Source organism: Sus scrofa, chromosome X, assembly GCF_000003025.6.
Source record: "Sus scrofa isolate TJ Tabasco breed Duroc chromosome X, Sscrofa11.1, whole genome shotgun sequence".
Taxonomy (NCBI): Eukaryota; Metazoa; Chordata; class Mammalia; order Artiodactyla; family Suidae; genus Sus; species Sus scrofa.
Window position 1 is genome coordinate 107,487,181 of NC_010461.5, and position 20,997 is coordinate 107,508,177.

A 20,997-nucleotide genomic window follows, 5' to 3' on the forward strand; every position below is an offset into this window, starting at 1 on the left:
TGACTGCCAGTTGTCTGACAGCTGTTTAGGTACAAGTGTGGCTTTAAAGATGGTGACTTGTTGCAGATGGATACGGAGCGAAATGGGACACAATCTTTGCCTTCTCTTTATATAAAAGTCTGGAATCCCATTAACCAGAGACAGGGTCCTAAGAGAGTGGATAGACTTGTGGTGACATTAGTCTGAGACAAAGATTTGTCTGGTTTTTGTCTTACCTTTGTATTTTTTAAAGCTTTTTCTCATGTGTGTGTGAAATATACCACACATAAAGAAAAAAGCGCAAATACACAACTTAGTCAATGAAACATCTGTGTTAACTATCACTCAATCAAAAAATAGAATACTGTCAGCACCCTTGATGCCCAGTTTGTGCACCTTCCCTAATCACAGCTCCTTTCCCATCTCCTAAGCGTTACTATTCTCTTATTTAAATCACTTCCGTGCTTTTATTTATAATTGTGCTCCTCAGCATGTATCCCTAAACCCTATAGTTCTATCAGTTATTGATTTTTATACAATCATTCAGTATGTACTCTTTTGTGTATGGTTTCTTTCATTCAACATGAGGTTTGTGAGATTCATGCATGATGTTGCGTGGAGTTTATTTTGCTCCTTAGTGGTGTGTAATATTCCCTGTGTGAATATGCCACAATTTATTGATCCATTCTACTGTACATGGGCATATAGATCATTTCCTGTTTGGGGATATTTTGACTAATATTACTGTGGATATTTTTGTTTGACTTTTGGTGCACATGTGTATGCATTTCTGTTAGTCGTGGGATCGCTGAGTTGTAGAGACTGTGCATGTTCCAGTTTGGTAGATGCTGCTAAACACTTTTACAAAGTGTTATACCAATTTCCACTCTTCCATTGCTCCAAATTATTATCAGCACTTAGTATTGTCAGCTTGTAAAATCTTGATCATTCGGGTAGGTATGCAGTGGTATCTCACTGAGGTTTAATTGGCATTTCCCTGGTGACTAATAAGGTTGAGCACATGTTCATATGTTTATTGGCCTTTTGGATATATTCTTTTGTACAATTCCTGTTTAGTATTTTGCCCATTTTTTTCTGCTATATTGTCTGCCCTTTTCTTATTCATTTGTAGGGATTCCTGATGCATTCCAGATGCAAGCACTTTAACTTTTATATGTGTTACAAGTAAGTTCCCCAGTACCGTGGATTCCCATTTAATACTTTTTGAGTCTCGTTTCTTCCTCTAATTTCTATGAGGCTCCCAGGGCCCAAATGACCCCCATTTTGCTAAGGTCTTAACAAGCTCACTCAGGCCCTGGGGGATACTTCATTAACACTGCAAGGCTGTTTCCTTCGCTTTCCCTTCCTTTTTCCCTCTCTGTTGCCCACTGATCTTCCCTGTCGCTTTCCTCCTTCCTTCTGGCTTCGCCCATTCTTGGGGCGGGGTTGCTTATTATTCACAGGAAGGATAGAAACAAACTTATTTCAGCCATGGTGCCAAGACTGTCAGATGTGCCATGTGCTATTCATAGGTCAGAAAATGTCCGCTCTGAAAAGCACTCCAAAAACATGTAGTTCTCTCTTTAATGAAGAACTGAATGCCCAGAGAAATTATGGGACTTGCCCAGGGTGAGAAATTATGAGACTTGTCCAAGGTGATACTGCAAGTTGGTAGCCAAGCTAGGACTAGAACCCAGGCCTTTTGCATGCATGTCCCAGCTTTTTCTGCTCCACTATGCTAAGAAAGACCAGGGCACACTGCTACCCATTGGCAAGAGTGGTTTGTTTGTTTTTTTTTTCTTTTGAAAATAAGTGTTGTCTGAGTCTATGTAACAATGTAATCAGTAGAGACTGTGGCTCATGTCTGTCTGGATCCAGGTTGAGAGATCACATCACCTCTGCTACTTTCCCATCTCCTGGCTGTCAAAGCCTGAAGGACAGCAAATGGCTTGAGTAATGAGATGAGTTAAGATAGTGTCTCCCACGCTGAATTATGTGCCAGTTCCAGGACTACAGGATTCTGCCACAATCCATTTACACAAGAAATTAAATTGAAGATCTCAATGTAATATTCATATATTAAATCCTGGCGGACAATCAAAGTAATTAAGGCCAAATGCTCTGAATCATCCTGTGGCATCACGAACATTCTATTGCTGGGTTTTTAGAAGGACTTATTTCTACAACCAATTATCTTGGAAATCATTAACGCTCTTTTGGAATGTGAATAATCTGAAAGCCACTTCGGTACCCAGATCTACTCAAACCCATTTGCCCCATGAAAGAAGAATTCTGCTAGAAAAGGGTATAGGATGGGCAAGGAAAATCTGATTTTAAGAAGCTTGAGTTAGAGGATAGTAACCAGTTTCTGACCAACCCCTTCACTGTGATTTTTAAAGGAGTGGGTATATTTCATCTTAAATCAAAGCAGTTAAACTGAGCTAACCCCAGCCACAGACTGATCTGCTTGATTGTAGCTTTTCGCTCTTACAAATTCATGCTGATCAAAAAGAAGGAGAAGAGGAAGAACCTGAGGTATGGAGATGGTTTTGTGTGCTCATGACGAATAGGGCTGACCTTCAGCCCTACCCCCCACCCCCCACCAATGCACCAATGCGTCACTGTGTCTCTTAAAACTTCTCCAATTACCCTGAACTCTTAGTCCTGTTTCTTTACAGCTTCCCTTTGTGTGCACCTCTACTACAGCATTCCTGATAAGGTCCCCACATCATTTGTTGATTCCCTTCCTAGAGTATATGCCCCTCAAGGGAAGGGGCTATTTGTAAATCTCTCCAGCATCCCTACACCTGATCTAGTACGTGCTTCATACAAGGTGCTCAGTGTACAGTTGGTGAATGGGTGGAAGACTACATAAACAAAAGAATGAATGACCAAGAGAACAAACTTAAACAAATGTATCCCTGGAAATAACAAGGTTAGTGTCATGGCAGCATCAAAGAGAGAAAGGAATGAATCTTCCCTTCTCTTCCAATAAATGCCTTAATTCTTCCAAAAAAACCCAATGTTCTCAAACCGTCAGCAACAAATGAAACCCTGTCACCAAGAATGTGTAACCAAAAGATAAATAAAAACTATTAACTTGTACTTTTTAGAGTTGTAGTTAGAAAACAATCAGGTTATTTTACCTGAACAAGACTTCTATGGATCTTGAATACTGCATACAAAAAAAGGTCTCTGATTCATCAGCTTTTCCAGTGGGAATAATTAAAAGCATGCATATTCTGTAATATTCCTACCAAATTATTTTCTCTTGTAAATATTTATCCTTAGCCTAAGTTTGCTGATGCTGAGCAGTATCCATATTTCTCAGCTTTAGCTCATCTACTGCCCCCTGACTTTACTATAATTCGGTTCAGATATAAGAAATATGAGAGATAGTTGACTTCATCTGGTTCATGTCTGTATCCCTAGCTGTAGCACAGAGCTTGGCACAGAGAAAATACTCATTGTAGAGTGAATGAATAAATAAATAAATGAAGAGTGAGGCAGAGTTGCCAAGGAATGTTTCCCATCATCAAGGTCAAGCTGCCCAAAGCAAGCCCCGTTCATTCAGGTTCCCCTTGTGATCAGTTGGCTACACTATCTCTGAGCTCCTAAACCAACTTAATTCACCCACCCAAGCATCATGCCCCTTTCAAAGGCAGTTGTCTCACCCCTCCATGTGCCCAGCACAATCCAGAGGGAGTGGTGCAGTCTGTGTGTCAGCCAGAGCCAGATGAACACACCAACAACCATCTGTGGCTTTTCTGGGAGGGCATCTTGAGCCTGCATGTTTCACATCATCAAGGGTCTACCAGTCAGTGTCAGAAACTGCGCCAGGAAATATTGATACTGCACAAAATCAATAAACTGGGGCCATGGCTAAATATTTATTGGGGCAGACAGTGACGCCATATTTGCTCGGAAAATTCAATCAAGTTTTGTCCAATTACTGTGGGTTTAGATTTGAACGAATTAGCTCTTAGTCATAAGAGTCCTAGAATGTCAGAGCGGGAAGGACCCTTAGAACTCATCTGGCCCCATGTAACCCTGAGATTTTCAAACTTTTCTTTTGCAAGAGACACTGTTTATCCAGTGAGGTCTTATGGTGCTCCTCTGATTTAAGTGGGGGTGCAGGTATTAGATCTTACTGCTTGGCCTCCTCCCTCATCTCCTTGGAACTGCAGGGGAGAAAAGGAAAGTCCAATGAAGTTAAAAAGGATCATAGAATACTGGGGTCGGGGGGAGTCTTACTGTTGGAGAAAGAATCAAGATAGACTCCAAATCTGTCTTAGTCACAGGACCTGATACTCCACTATTTAAACTCATGCCTGAAGGAGCCTTTGGAATATGGTTATGAAAACGGGTTAGAGACATCTGTTCCCAGGGAAGGATGACACAGTAACTAACAGATTCATTAGCAGCAGTGAGTTTATTTAAATAAAACACTGCTACCAATAGTCACAAAGCCCAGAGGAAAATCCTGAGGGCAAGAGACACAGGTGGGGGGTGGGGGTAAAGGGGTGCTTCACAAAGACAAAGAGAAGAGAGGAAGAGCAGAGCTAAGGAGGAAGCTCCTCCTCCCACCCTTCCTGGTATCTGATTCTGCACCTGTCTGGTTGGGTGTCCATCTTTTTCTGTACCTCTAGGTCATCTTTCACAGCGGCACATCCCGTTCTTTGTCAGTTTCCACCGGCGCCCATCCTTGTGTTCAGGTTGACTCTGCTGATACATGTCTGCTTGGGTTTGTCCCTGCCTGTGTCTCAAGTCTTTCAGCACCTGTGCACTTGTTTGCCTCAGAGTACGTCTCCATGTCTCCCCGATTTTGCACACTGTGTGTGTGTGTGTGTGTGTGGCGGGGGGGTTGCGTGCGCGTACATATATTCTTCTGTGTGCTCAGCACCCCGCCGTATCTGTGACTTTTATTTCAGTAGGTTAATTGTCTCTGCCTTTCTGTTTCTGCTGTCAATGCTTTACCCCACAAGAATGACTGATGGTGGAAGAGGAAGGGAGTTTCCTGGGCTAGGAGGGACACCCAGTGAGTCTGACCATTTTAAGGAATAGCCCTGAGACATCACGCTGGAATCACGTGTGCCACAGAGCAAAAGGGAAAAGATGCGAATAGGAAAAACAAAATTAAAACCACTTCTAGTGCCCCTTAAAAAGTTTCAATCTCTTCCATGTTCCTCTGCTTCCTTCATCTGTTTTTTTCCCCCACCCATACTCCCTCTCACATCTCTTTTTCTTTCCCCCTGACTCTTTATCTCTGTCCTATTTTTCTATTTCTCTATATCCCTTTCTTATTTTTTTCTATTTTATTCACCACCCTTTGCCTGTTTGTGTTTTCTTATTAGATTTAGCTTTCTCCGTGCATATTCCTTAAAGACACTTTTCTTGCATTTTCTCTTTTCCCTTTTAGGCAGCTTTTGTTCTTACTCGGTTTTTCATTCTTTCTCCCTTTCATCTTAGCAATTCTTTCTCTTTTTACTCTCTTCCTCTTACTGTGTCTCTTTTTGGTGTTTGTTTTTTTGTTGTTGTCGTTACCTTTTCTCTCCCTCTCCCCGTCTCTCTTTTTATCCCTCTCCTTCTTTCTCCATTTCTTTCTGCCGTCCATTCTTCTTTCTGTCAGTAGGTTCCTGTATATGAATACGTCTGTCCCTTTTGCGTTTGGTCTTCCCCAAAACATGCTTTAAGCATCAAGGGAGGAAAGTTATCCTTTTCCGCTCTGGGCTGCGCTGTGGGTGGGTGGGGTTCATTATCTGTCTTCTCACTCTGGGGCGGGCGGGCGGGGTCATTGCTGCTCCCTGGAACCCAACCCGAACATCCCTGTTCCCCGCCCTCAGAACCCATCTGCAGAGTCACACTGTGACTCCAGCTGCTGCTTGCATTCCCTGCACGTCCCATGCAGAGTGATGAGCCCCCAGGTGCGATGGGAGAATTCATCAGCCGCCCGACAGGGCTAACGATTTACTCCTGAGAAATAATCCATATCCGGATAATGGATCACCCCGACTCCCTGAGACCATTTGTTTTGGCACTTAAATGGCACCAGAATCCAGGGGCAGAGCCGGGACTCTATCCCAGGTTCATTGGTAGATGAATAGGCTAGAATAATAATGCTAAGGGTTATGATAAGGAATGCTTTGCATTTGTACGGTGCTTTGAAACTTTATAAATTTGGAGGAGATTAACCTTCCTTGGCTCATCAGTTTTGAATCTGACACACTGTGGACTTGGCTTGCGAATGCTGAAGCAGGGGCTTTAAGTGACTCACCCAGAGTCATCTAGCTTATTATTGGCAGAAATGGGAAGAAAACTCTGTTTTTCTGATTGCCTGAGATTCTTTGCTCTCAATGCTACATCTAGCATAGATGGCCTTCCGATCTCTGGATCTCATCTATCTGGGAAATGGAAGCCTATCCTGAGAGAAAATACACTGTCAGACAGACCTGGATTTGAATCCTAACACCGCATTAGCCAGCTGTGTGGCTTTGGCCTGGTTGCTTACTTACTAAGAACCTCAGTTTTCTCTTGTATAAAATGGGGAGCCTAATAAACCCTCCGCATAGGACTGTTAGGAAGATGAAGAAAGATTATGCATGTAAAGTGCGTAATATAATGTCTGGCTCATAGTAAAAGCTCCATGAATGTTAGCTATGATTGTTACTACCGCCTGTCTCTTTGAAGGATGCTGAGTGAACTCATGCAAATGCATGAGAAAATTGGTCTGGTGGAAGGGAAGAGATAATTGATGAGCCAGCTTCCGCAGAGGTGTCCCTGAGGCCAGTGATGGGGGAAGGGACCTGGAAGGATGAATTCTGACGGCAGGAGGAGCTAAGGATTCTGCCTGGGCTGGAAGGACTGGCCGGTTCTGGGAACAGGCAAAGAGAAGGAAGGGGGTTGGGGATCAGCTTTAAACACATCTCAGCAGCCTGTTGCCCAGCAGGACCAATTGTTGGCCTTCAGTTCCAGCCAGCTAACACTCCCCTTCTCGGGGTCTCAGCTGGCAGTTTCACTGGGAAGATTCCCTTCCTCAAAAGCTGGACAGAAGACTTTTTCTTGGGGGAATACTGAAGCCACAAAAGGTTTTGGGGAGAGCCAGTGCAAACGAAAACTAATGAAATCTTGTGCAGGAGCCTTTTGCATAAATGGAAGTTCACTGTAATAATGTAAGAATTATTATTAATACTCTCAATAATAACAGTAACAATCAATCTTTAGAGCTTGTTCTATGGAGTGTGGCTGCTGGAGTTTGACACATCATCTCCGATGGCGAGAAGCATCCCCAGGGTCCACCTGCATGCAGAATCAGCCCACATTCTTCTCCCCCTTTACTGGGGCCTCATCCTCCCAGAGTCACACACATAATTCAGCCTTCAGTGAAATGATTCTGACGCTATTGAGGCTCCCTGGAGAATGGATGCCATGTGGAGGCGGAGAGTGTGGGCTCCTGACTTCAAGCTGCGGGAAGGCGAGGAATTGATACATCTCCAAGCACCAAGGGCTCAACTCCTTTGGAGATGAGAAGGGCTTTGTCAAAGCCTGATGGTTTATTAATAATTCTCTCCACTGAAGAGAGCTCCGTGCTTATCAATTGACAAGTATTTAGTGAGAACCCTCTGTGGGGGATCTAAAGAGGTTTGGCAGAGCTGACAATGTGGTTGAGGAGACAGACCACAGACATATAAAGATTATTGACAATACAAAGCAGTCCCTTCAACAAAGGGATGTAAGCAGCTGGAGCAAAGTGGAAAAATATAAGAGTCAGGAGACTTGACGTCATTTAATCTCTCTGAGCCTTAGTTTCCCTATCCTCTTGGAAAGGCAGCCTAGTGGCATGGGAGAACGTTAGCTTTGGAGTCAGAACAACCTGACTTTAAATTTGATTACCTTGAAAACTACTAGGGGTCCTTGAACAAGTTACTTAACTCCTATGAGGTGCAATTACCTTATGTGTAAATTGGGGCGTAATAGTTGCCCCTAACACATAGGGGTTGGTGAGGCTCAAATGAAAGCACACGTGTAAAGCACTAAGCATACGGTCTGGCACATAGTCAGCACTCAATAATCAATTTCTATTATTATAAGGTGCAGGGGAAAGGCAGGAAATGTTTGGAAATACAAGTGTTTTATTTTCTCCTTCAGCTCTTTATACGCTTGACATTACATTTCATAGCAATGCAAACTCAAAGAGAAAACTTATAGGTAAACAATAATTATAATATCATTCTGTGACACTTTTATATGCCTCCCCAGAACTCCTCACCAAATTTGGTGTGCTCAAATTTACAGAACAATGAAATAGCAGAGGAGGTAAATTACATACTCCTTGTGATCTTGGGTACCCCTGTGAGCTTCAGTTTTCCCATCTGTGAAATGTGGCTAAGAACACCTACTTCACGGGGCTGTTGTAAAGATTAAATTCAACATGTGTATAAAGCACTTGGCACAGAATAGGCAGAAGGCAAATGCTGGCTCCATTCCTCTGCTCTCTTTTATAAAAATGAAAATAATAGTCAGCCTCACCAGGTTATTATCAGGAGGAAGTGAGGTAAATATATAGGAAGCGTTTGCAAACTGTGAGAGCTTCATGAAACATTTGTTATGTACCAGGCCTGTGCAATTAACAAATGTTGATCAATTAGGTAAACATTCATTAAGTGTCTCCTATAGGTAGGACACAGTTTTAAGTGCTGTGAGTGATACAGAGAGATCAGAGCCATTAGGGTGGGTGAGTCCCTCCACACAAGAACACAGCACTAAGGACAGGACCTTAAAGGATGAGGGTACCAGAGAAGAATGCAGAGCCAGAAGGAGAAATCATTGATAAAAACGCTAGTATAGCACAGAATCCTCAGAGCCAAGGGAAGAGAGTTTCAATAAATAGGGAGGGGTTCACAATGCAGAGAAAGACAAATAAAATTAGGACATGAATGTGTCCCCTTGGATTAGGCCTCCAAAAGGACATTGGTAGCTGCAGTGAGAAGAGTCTCAGTAGAGTGTGTGTGTGTGTGTGTGTGTGGTGTGTGTGTGTGTGTGGAGAGGGGCAGGCCACCATCGTGCTGAGGACTGAGGAATGAGTGTATGGTGAGAAGTGAGGAGAGCAAGTCTACGCTGTACTTTAAGGTATTAAGGAATAAGGCTGCAAAAAGGAAGATTGGATGATAGCTGGAAGGGGACTCGGGGTCAGAGAAAGGTTGTTCTCTTATAGGAGAGTTTGAATGGCTTTGTGCGCTGTGGGGAAGAATCCCATAGAGAATGGGAAGTTGAATGAGCAGGTTATTGTGAGAGAGGGCTATTGAGCAGGCAGAAGTCCAAGACATGAGGTCTGGGAGATGCAGCTAAAGAAAGAAGGACTTTCTTTTTCAAAGTATAGTTGACTTACAATATTGTGTTATTTTCAGGTGTGCAGCAAAGTGATTCATCTATGTGTATGTGTGTGTGTGTATGTATTTGTGAATACATATACATCTATATATCCATGTATACATATACACACGTACATATATATACATAAATATTCTTTTTCAGATTCTTTTCCATTATAGGTTATTATAAGATATTGAGTAGAGTTCCCTTTGCTATACAGTAAATCCTTGTGGTTTATTTTATTTATTTTTATTTATTTATTTTTTGTCTTTTTGCCATTTCTTGGGCCGCTCCCGAGGCATATGGAGGTTCCCAGGCTAGGGGTCAAATCTAAGCTGTAGCCACCGGCCTACACCACAGCCACAGCAACGCTGGATCCTTAACCCACTGAGCAAAGGCAGGGATCAAACCCGCAACCTGATGGTTCCTAGCCAGATTTGTTAACCACTGAGCCATGATGGGAACTCCTGTTGTTTATTTTATATATAGCAGTGTGCATCTGTTAATTCCATACTCTTAATTTATCCCTCTCCCCCCTTTTCCCTTTAGTAACGGTAAGTTAACTTGGGCATATATTTGGAAATGATGAAAGCTCTAATTCAAAAAGATACACGCACCTCAATGTTCACTGAAAAACTATTTACAATAGCTAAGACATGGAAGGAACCCAGGTGTCCATCAACACATGAATGGATAAAGAAGATGTGGTACATGTATACAATGGAATATTACCCAGTCATAAAAAAGAATGAAATAATGCCATTTGCAGCAACATGGATAGACCTAGAGATTATCAAGTGAACTCAGAGAAAGACAAATATCATATGATATCACTTATATGTGGAATATAAAAAAATGATACAAATGAACTTATATACCAAACAGGAATAGATTCACAGGCATAGAAAAACTTCTGATTACCAAAGAGGGACTTTCGATCAATAAGGAGAAAGGAACCATGTGAGAGCAAATGCTGCCAGGTGGTCAAGAGGCATGAAAACTGCAAAAGGGCCACTGCATCTAGACTTAGGAAGATATCAGGGCCTTCAATAGAGGGCGTGGAATGGGAAGAAGTAAAATAGTGAGTGGAGGCAGAGACCATCCATTTGAGAAGTTTTTCAGACCCAAGAGCAGGTAGAGAAAGGCTGAGGGCAAGATCGTGTTTTGCGAAGAAGGTTGGGATGTGCACAGGCAGAGGGAGAGGGGCAGTGGAAAGGGAGGGGCTGAAGGGACCCGAGTGAGAAGCTCTTTGGTGGCTGAGGTGGCAGCAGCAGGAGGAGCTCCACATCGGTGAAGAGGGACTCCCGGAGGGAGTAGTGGAAAGGAAGAACAAAAAACCCAGAGAGGCCAAGGTTCTGAATTCAGGCCTTGAACTTGGCCTTGGACCACAACTCCTGACCCCATATCTTTCAGGGCATCTCATAATCACTGAGGAGATTTGGTAGACAGTCTCTGGGATGGCAGAGTGTGTGATTTGGGGGGGGGGGGATTTACTGGTGGCTCTCTCTCTAGGGAGGTAGAAGACAGCTGTAGCCCCAGAGCATGGCCCAGCTGGCAGAGCCAGCCGTCTATGACGTACACCCATGCCACACCGTCTCTTCCTTCCCAATTTCCTCCTGAAATCGCCATCCTAGAGCCCCTCTTAAAAACAAGGTCAGGGTCCACAGTCATTCAGAGCCCGAGTTTTCCTGTTATTTGCCAAGGCATGGGGGACCCAGAGTCCTGTGATCTGGCCAAATGTTTCTTCCACTGAGGTCAAGAGAAGGACTTTCTGAATATAGCCTAGTCCTCAGCTCTTTCACAAGCACACAGAGCCAGCTGAATGCATCATGTGGCCTAACTGCCACTTGATCTGACCCCAGCTATGACCTCTTCTCTCCGACATGGCTGTTCTCTGGTCCTAGGCAGTTAGAGCTCTGATGGCCCCTCTTTGATTTGCCCCTTAAGTTACAGTCTGACAAGTCTCCTGGGATTTGGGAGGGTGGACAGGCAGGGCAGTTATAAGCCCTGGGGCTTGAAAGTAGAAGAGGGTGCTTGGCCCCAGCAATAAAGAGAGAGGGGCCCTGAATGAGTGCCAGACCCAAATCAACTTGGAAGATAGTCAGCCCTTAGCATCTTTAGCCCTGGGGCCAGGTCCAGTGTTCACATACCAGCCTCCCACAGTGCCTGAGATGTAGGCATGCAGGGAATAAGGACGAATGACTCACTAGCTAGGGGAGACCAGCCTCTGGAACTAGCCCCGAGTCCCGGATTAAGACTCGAGTTGCCCCAGGATTGAGTTATAAGTGGAGAAAGACTTACTTGCATTGACAAATGGCAATTAACAAAGGAGTTGATTAAGAGTGAGGGAAGCTACAGGCTCCAAAATGTCAGCAGTTGGTATGCAAGAGAATTCCTTCATCGACTTTTCCTCTTCCCTTCTCCCTCTGCCTTTTCCTCCCTCCCCTTTGGCTCTTTTCCCTTCCTCTCCTCTGCCATCCTCCTGCTTCCTCCCTCCACCACCCCCCCCTCAGCTACTGATATGATTTCTCATGATCTACAGTCAAATGCCATTAATCCCAACAGGCTCACGAGGGTCCAGCTACGCTGTCTGATGCACCAATCCTGTGCCCAGACAGACCAGGGGAAGCGGCAGGCCCAGCCCACGCCCTCAGGGGTCAGGGCAGCTAAACCAATGAACCAGAGTGACTGCTCTGAAAATTATCAATAAATCCCTTGGGGGCCGAGAAAGGTAGAAAACTCCCAGCAAACAGTGCATGTCCATGGCACACCCTCCGCACAAGCCTGGCCTAACTCAGCTCTCAAGGCGCCACTCCCGGATTCTGCCTGGCCCTCTTGGTTTCAGGGGGAGGTCATTCATTCCAATGGGATGTGACAGGTGCCATCTTCAGGTGCCTGGCTTTGTTCCCAGCGACAGGGACTGTTGCTGACTGCAAATCCCCCAAATGCCATGCTGGTCTGAAGAGAGCAAGCCCTGGGGTGGGCAAATGACCTTTCAAGAGCCCACCAAGCCAAGGCGAGATGACAGCGTGATGTAATAGACTGAACCCCCAGACTAGGAGGTTGGACACTTGGGCCTCTAGTTCCATTGCAGCTACCAGCTTGCTGGGCAATGCTGGCTAAGTCGTTTTTCCCTCCCCGGGATGTGAGGAGGTTAGACTAGATTTTCTCTAATCACACTCCTAGACCTAATAAGTGAACCCTGAAGTTTAAAAAAACAAGCAAGCTATTTTTGGAAAAAATTCTACCTCTGATTAGATTGTGGGGGACTCTTTCTCTAAGGCTTCCGTTTAGCTGCATTCCCACCAAATCCCTCATCACAAACTCCCACTCAGTAAAGAGACGTTTTCCCACCAGCAAAGCTAAGACTTCCCAACCAGTCCTGGGTCTAGCCTGTCCCTTCGGCTGGTATTTTCAAACTTTTAAACAGACAGTAAAATAGAAAGAGTGACACAAATATGTGTACATACCCTTATTAATACTTTGCCATACTGACACATTTTCTCTTTCTCTCTCTCTCTCTCTCACACACACACACACACACACACACACACACACACGTTGCAGACATCATGACACTTCACCTGCAGATACGTTAGCATCTATCTCCAAAGAATACAGATGTGCTTAGCCAGGAAGCTTTTTAAGGGCTCCACAATGCCCAGTTAGGGAAAAGGTTCGAGTCTCTAAGAGTCCAAAGGGGGTCAGGAAGTACGTGAGGCCTGAAGACCAGATTTCAGTCCGCAGCTGGGTGGTATGAGAAGGAGGCCAGTACAAGAGAAGGAGGCACACACTGCGGTCCCAGTGGAGAATGACCTTGGGCAAGTCACTTCCCTTTCTTGAGCTTCACTTTCTTCATCAGTTAAATGAGGATTGTGCTGATCTCTGTCCTGCCAATTTCCCAAGCTGTATGAGGTTCAGATGTGAAAATAAATACGCGAGCACACTGGGAGCTGCCGCACTTAAACCGTTTAAGGGCAAGTGATTTTCGGAGATGACCTTCAGAGCTAATAAAGCACAGGAGCAGTAACTTTCCTGGCCCCAGGCCTGGAGGCCTCTGGTAACACATGAAGTCCATAGCCCCCTTGCTCAGCCCCCAAACTCGTGTTATTGAAACCACACAATTTCCATCGATAAATGGAAATTTCAGTGGCTTCCACCTTTTGCAGTTTTTCAAAGGCATAAATACCCCCCCCAGTTCTTTCTAGTTCTTTTTTTTTTCCAGATAGCTCCATTTTCTCTTATTATTTATAGCGCAAAACTAAAAGATCACCTCTCTACTTTTGCTTCTTTTTGACACTTTTTTCCTATGCTCCCCCTTAATTCTTACTATTCTTCCCCACCCTGTCGAGACTTCTAAACTTAAGAAATTCTATCATCCTGCCTACCCTTAGCTCAAAGAGCAAAATGCTTTACAAAATTAAGTGAGCATTTGGGATTTTTAACTTGATTTTATCTTTTCATTCAACCAGAGGGGTATGTGTGTGGGAGATGCACTTGTCAACTAAAAGCAATTTCTCTGCCTCCTTGGGGACCAAAGCGTAATCGTAGCTCTGTCTTCCTGGTGTCAGGATGAAACTTGCATTTTCCTGAGTGGTGTCAGCACACTGACAGACAGCTCCTGGGATCTCTTGATGAGGAGTACTGGAAAAGAACGGGCTGGGGTTGGGGGTGGGGGATGAGAGACCTCAAGGCTGGTCTCGGCTCACCTCTCCTCCCCCCGGGTGACTTTTGGGCTAGTCACTTAGTGTCTTTTGCCTCAGCTTTTCTAACTTAAAAAATGGGAATAATTTTCTCCCATTTCTACCTCACAAAGATGGTGCCAGGACCTTGTCAGGCTTTGGTGATATGAAAATGTTTGGAAGTAATAGAGCTCTGGGGAAAAAATAAAGTGCTGCGGAAGCAGTGTATCTTAGGAATGTTAAGTAGCTGGAAAGGAACTTCAGGTTTTCTTTGTACATCTCCATTTGAGAAACGAGGAAAGCAAGGCCTTTCTGAGGTTCAGAGAGGTTCCAAACGGCTCCCCATGTTCACCATGAGCCCAGATAAAGCCTCCCCAGACAGAAAGCCAACATGGTGAGGTCCTACGGCTGATAGGCCCCTTTAGAGAACACGTATGAGCCCGTACCCCCCAAATGGGCCTTCTGCCAGGACTCCTCAAAGGGGCTGCTAAGAAGCGGGCTCGCTCATCCGCCAGTGCCTTCCATGGGCCTGGGGGTAGTTTCCTGTGTTACCTGGCTCCTGAAATTGCAGAGGACTTCCTAACAGTGAGCCAGAGGAGGTGGGGCTGGACCAGGGGATTCTCATCTCCTAGGGGAGGCGTCTGAGGCTCAAGGTGAGAAGCAGACGACAGGCTTGCATCCATTCCGCCAGTTCCTCAACATGCCCAGCTTCACTCCTGACTTTGTAGCTTTAAATGCCGTGCTCTTCCCACGATGCTTCAGCTGCCTCTTGCCTGATGTAAGGACTCTGACAAGTAGAGTCCCAATGAGATAACCTGACTGAAAAACGCTACGCAGGCATAAGAGCATTCTTAGAAAATCCAAATGAATGCCTTCTGTGGCGTATGCTCATTTGGAACACCACTAGACCCTATCAGGCGTCAAGTTTAGAGGTTTGCTCGTTTTCTCATGCCACATTTTACCCACACACCCCAAGGAAGCAGAGTGGGGTTAAACGGATCAAGTTCTCCAGACAGCTGTACCCGTGTTCCCAGTAGCTGGAGAGCAATGGGACGAGATAGTGGTGGAGGGCTTTCTTTCCTCTATATTAGAGTTTCTTTAACGGTATTGGGCATAAGAGCCCCTATAGGGAGCAGGCTAAAAATGCTGTGTTCTGGTCCCCGGACCCAGCAATTCTTGTTCACTAAGTCTAGAGGGGGAGCAGGGGATCTGCGTCATGACAGTACACCCCACGTGATTCGGATGCATCTGGTCCAACGGACCACACCTTGGAAAATCCTGATCCATGACCAAGTTTACAGGCCTTTGATGCTTGGGATCCCACTTAAATAGCAACTGTTTGCCTAGGTGCCAAGTCCTTCTGAGCTTCAGGAAAAAAAAAAAAAAAGATAGGAAAGTTTGAAACCTTGCTTCTCATAATCAACAAGCCCCCAGCTTGACTTCATCACTGTACCTTCTTCTCAGCTAGACTCCGTTTTCTTCCTGCTAATGACTTCATGGCAAACAATGACTTACGTTATGAGCAGGATGCTTGGCTTTTAACAGGAATTGCAATGAGGGACCGTGAAGAGGGCAAACTGTCAAGCTCTCAGCCTTAAGCTGTCAGGGTGAGGGCAGATATACCCAAGATGCCCTTTGTGCACCTTGGTAAGGGGTTTCAGACTAGCAGGTTCTTGGCTGCTCAACTGGGGTGCTATGGACTTTTGCATTCTGGTAAAGGAGGCACCATAACAGGTTATGTGGCCTGTGCTGGACCTGTGCATTTTACTCAACTTTCAGCTTTTTCTGGGTCACCAAAGCCAGGCCCAGTGCCCTGTACCAATAGCACAACCACAGCCTAAAGGCCCCAGTCTTTTCCCTACCTAACCCAGTCCTTGATTCAGCAGACAAGTTTATAGGTTTTTTTTTCCTATAAGTGGTATTTTCTAGCTCCAGAAAATGATATATGTTTACTAAAGAAAATTTGGAAAATACTGAAATATGGAAATAATAAAAGTTTAAAATTGCCCATAATTGCATGGGTTAAATACAGTCACTATTAAGATTCTGTTGTGTTTCCTGTTAACATTTTTTTCTACGTATAAGCTTATTATTAATTTGCACTGTTTATATAATAGTTTGCATATATTTTGCATTTTCATTATTTTTCCCTTAAAATAACCATAAATGTATTTTCAGATGATCATCTACTCTTGCAAATTATACATTTAAAAATAATTGCACAATAATTCTCTGAATGAATCAACATCGTATACATAGTTCAATATCTCGCACACATGGTTAACTATTTGCCGAATGAATGGATGGATTGATGGATAAATGCATTCCCCCATTAAGTGACATTTAGTTAAGTGCAAAGATTTTCAGAGGAAAAAATACTAAGTAACTGAGTGGCAGAGGAGGTGGGTCAAAGAAAAAGGAGTGGAAAGAACTGCTCTTTTCACTGCTAAATAAAATGTTTTGAGAATTCTGGACTCTGTATTTCCCCTTTTCTCTTTCCCAAATGAGTAGGCTTTAGTTTGCTGGGAGCTTGTTCACGACTATTAATATCCCCATTTTACAGACTAGGAAGTCCAAGCCTCAGAAAGGTTATTAAGATGACACTGCAGAACTGGGCCTCCAGTCTAGGCTTATTGAGCATCCCCAGCTTTGTTCTTTTTTTTGTTTGTTTGGGTTTTTTTTGTTTGTTTTGTTTTACATTTGATTATATTTTATTTTATTTATTTTATTTTTTTTAATATTTTTTTTAATTTTCCCACTGTACAGCAAGGGGGTCAGGTTATCCTTACATGTATACATTACAATTACATTTTTCCCCCACCCTTTCTTCTGTTGCAACATGAGTATCTAGACATAGTTCTCAATGCTATTCAGCAGGATCTCCTTGTAAATCTATTCTAAATTGTGTCTGATAAGCCTAAGCTCCCGATCCCTCCCACTCCCTCCCACTCCCAGCTTTGTTCTTTTACCCCATCACACCTTCTGCAGAAAAAAAGCGACTTAGAGGGATAGTGGTCATGAGTTTGTATTTCAGGTAGAGCTCTTCTGGAAGCAGAGAAACTTCAGTTACTGAGGGCCATTGGATTGGACTGGGCAGGCAGCCTTTATGCCACAAGGGAGCCAAAAAAAAAAAAAAATCCCATTCAGATGGAAAAAAAAAAAAAAGAAACCTATCGAGGCCATTACAAAGGCTGGTGGTGCATAAGCTCATGGGAAGAGGTAAGGCCAAGATTTCAATATCCAGAGCCTGAAACCGGACATTTCTAGATGTCAGACTTGTTTGGCTTGGATGACTGGGTATTTGTACAGCAGAAATTGGTAAAAGAGCAGGTCTGGTGAATGTTTGTTGACTCTTATTGCTTTTAGAAAACAGAGAAAATTGGAAATGATTTAGAAGTCGGTACAAAGGCAGAGAGGTACCACGTTTCCCAGAAAGGAAGGGAAGCGAGTGGAGGCCCTTTAAACTCTGACTCCAGCTCTACTTTGCTAAGAATTGCATGGTGAAGAACAGGCAATTTTTCCATTGTATGCACCCCTTTTGCTGCATTAATGCTAATATCAGTGGTTAGCAAAGCAAATGTAATAACTGCTCTCCTCAAAGGAGCTGTGATGGCAGCTTCCACTTCTCAGGCCTGCAGTCGAGCTGTTGGAGGAGGATTTTTCATATTTCTTTCTCCCTCTTCCCTAGCATTTTGATCGACAGAGCCCCATTTTCCCAGTGGAGAAAAACAAGGCACAGAGTCATGTTTGTACAACCGCCAATGGAGAATTGGGGGAGAAATTAATTTGAGGCCCGAACTTGAATAGAAAAGGAAATATTGATCGGAAACCCTTCTTGCCCAATATGGTCCATCTCTGGTGGCCGCTTCTACCTCAGGATGGGGGCACTACCACCAGATGCCCTAAGCGCCGAACCTATATGGTTATGTGCCCCTATATGTATTTAAAATTTAAAAATACAAAGCCATAAAGGAAGTGCAACAAAATCCAACATAGTACCGGCCCCCCACTGAAATATCAAATGTCAAATTCTTTCCAAAAATAAATGTTGGTGCCCCTCCTATGCCAGTGCCCTGAGCAAAAGCATAGGCAGTGGAACTCGCCAGACAGTGGCAACGTGGGGGGGGGGGTCACTCCATGTTTATACACATTTGACAAGGGGGTTCTTTTATCGCAGTTGAGGATCAACCCCCTCAATACAAAAGTTCCCAGGCAGGAAAGCATCTCCCTCTTCCCTGAGGGATCCGCACATTAAAATGAATCTCAACTCTGGGACTCCTGGGGGCGGAGGGGGGTGGGGTGGGCAAAACTCTTTTCTCCAATTCATTTCCTTGGTCCAGAGCAGTGACATACAGTCAGGTTTGATGCTTCCCCTAAAACAGGGGGTCCCCAAGGGCTGAGGCAATGCCTCTCCTTCCGGTTCAGGGCTCCTGAGGCAGAGACACCACTTCCCGCCTAGACTGGGCCTCCCCAGGGCTGGGGTGATGTGTCCGCTAAAACCTGCGGGCTTTAGGGCTGGAATACAGCCTCACCCTCAGATCTGAGGCTCCCTGGGGCAGGTGCACTCCCTCGACCCTCGAATGCCAGCTTCTGGGGACAGGCCCGCTTTTACGCGCCCGGTGAGGGCTTCCTGCGGAAGGGGTCACCCTTCCCTCTCAGATTCGGGGCTCACCAGGGCTGAGATGGCGCCTGCCCTCAGCCTCTGGGCTCCCGGGGATAGGGGCAGGGTCCCGCTCCCAGAGTCAGAGCTTCCCCGGGACAGGAGCCCTATCTCGGCCTCCCCCCGCGTGGGGGAAGGGGCTGCGGGACCAGCGGCCTGGCCTCCGGCGGAGGGGGGAGGGGGGCTCCCCTGAGGCCCTGCCCCCTTCGTGACAGGCCCGAGGTGTCCGGTGACCGAGACACTCTTAGCCGGGTGCAGGGTGCGGCTCAGGGCGTGGTCACCGGGGGCTACTTAGGGCAGCCGGCGCGGGGGCCGGCGCGGAAGCCGGCTGCGAGGCTGCGGCGCCGAGCGCGGGCCATGGCGTGGATGCTGGACTGCCTGTTCGCGTCGGCCTTCGAGCCCCGCCCCCGGCGCGGTGAGTGGGGCCCAGCGAGTCGGGGGGCTGGGGGGCTCCCCCGGGAGCTGCCGGCGGCTGCAGCCCCGGCTGGGCGCCCTGGGGCTTGGCTCGCCGCCCCTCCGCCCCCCTTCCCGCCGGCTTTTAGCTAATTGTTCCTGGCTCGAGGGCGGCCCCGTCGAGGCCCCGCATAAATCACCGGCTTTGCCGGGAACAGCGAGCAATCGCGCTAATGGCTCGGCGGGACGCGGGTCGAGCGCGGGGGCGGAGTCGCTGGCTCAGCCGTGCTCAGGGCCGGCTAGGGCGTAGGAGCGCAGTCCCGAAAACCCAAGGGCCCTAAAGGCCCTGGGATGAACGGCCCTGGCCCGGCAGCTAGGGCCCGCGAACCCTGAAGATGGAGGTTGGAAGTGGGGGGCGGGGGGCGGTGATCCTTTTGCCTCGAAACTGGCCCCCCTCGCCCCAGGCTCAGCTACAGCATATCAACATGGGCCCCTTAGAGCCATCGAAGTCAAACCCTTTATTTCAGAGATGGTGCCATGGAAGGCCAGAGGTGGCAAAGGCCCGCCCAAGGTCACACAGGGAGTTGGCAGCAAATGTGGTTCGGCTGAGGCACTGCCACCGGCCCACTGCCCCAAAGTGCCCGATGGCGGAGGCCTGGGGTCTTTAGTCTGGGTCTTCCCTTGGGTGCTTCTAGATCAGTGCTGTTTCCCCCCTATCCCCGTGAGGCTGAGGACATAGTGTGCAAAAGATTACAGCACCCGTGTGATAGGTGCACGGCATTTCGCCCCTTTCCTGGAACCGCGTCTCAGAAGGAAGTCTTAGAAACTGATTATTTCTCTCTCCTCCTTAAAGTTTTGGGAGACTGATATTTTCATTTCGAGACTGCCCAGGACCCCCACCCACACTGTCCTTCACGCTCCCTTGATAGGCTCCACCCCCTCCGGGCTGCCACCTGCCCCCACTGCCACCTGTTTTTCCATAGTCTCCACCTCCAAAATCTATATTGGTGAGAGTGCGTCATTGGTCACCAGCCATAGACCAAACCTGGGGTTGTCTCCTCTTTCCTCTGCCCCCTCATGGGCGGGGGAGGGGAAGCAGCTAGAGGAGGGACCTCTGCAGCTTAATTCTGCAGAAACCTGTTTTTTAGTCCTTGCCAGGCCCGGCTAAGAACCAGCCCGGGAGTCTGACCTACTGCTAAGGGACCGCAGCATGCTTAGCAAGTTCCAGTGCAGTCTCTGGCAGGCCACAAGTTCCCTGAGAAGAAAAGAGATCTGCATACACGCAGAGAGTTTAACTTTTTGTTCTGTATATATTTTCAAGTGTATGTGATCCTGGTGAATTGAAAAATAAAAGGGATATTTTATAAGATGCCTTTTAAGGCCTTCTAGCTTAAATACTCTACCCTTGAAAAGGGAGTAAGGGGGACCATTCCACCCCTGCCTGGCCTGCAAGGCTATGGTGTGACTTCAATGAGATCAAGGATGTGAAAGCTCCTTTATGAATCACCCCATTGAGAGGGGGTCAATACCACAGAAGGAAGCCCATCCCCATCTACAGACAGACATTTCTAGTAGAATTAGAAGGCTTTCCCTTAAACTGAACCCAAATCTCTGTTTTTCTGGCTCTGGGGCTGACCTTCACGATCCTTCCAAGGGAGCAGTGCCAGCCCTCTCCATTCCCCCACCCCCACTCGCCCCTGTTTTTATCCAGGCCGAACCTCCCCAGTTCCTTCATCTGTTTAACATGTGACATGGCGACAGGGCTCTTACCCGCATCTAGCTGCTCTTCTTTGAACATGCTCCAAGTTGTGAATGCCCAGTGACCTGGCCAAAAGAGGATTTCCAGCTGTGTCCCTGTAAATATAATCCTGATGGCTGACCTTCCCTCTTTTGAAAGCCCACGTTCACGCTCGT

General features: G+C 46.1%; 1 protein-coding gene across 7 annotated transcripts in view; it reads left to right on the top strand.

Annotated features, from left to right (window-relative positions):
• Positions 1-20,997, top strand: part of ARHGAP36 (Rho GTPase activating protein 36) — a 169,196-nt gene that overhangs the window by 118,629 nt on the left and 29,570 nt on the right. For 2 of the 7 annotated variants that reach the window (XM_021080174.1, XM_021080175.1), the window contains exon 1: positions 18,997-19,105. The exons of the other annotated variants lie outside the window; for them this stretch is intronic. The gene's annotated coding sequence lies outside the window, so the exon portion shown is untranslated. Of the gene's footprint in view, positions 1-18,996; positions 19,106-20,997 lie in introns of those variants that run through there. 7 annotated transcript variants of the gene reach the window in all.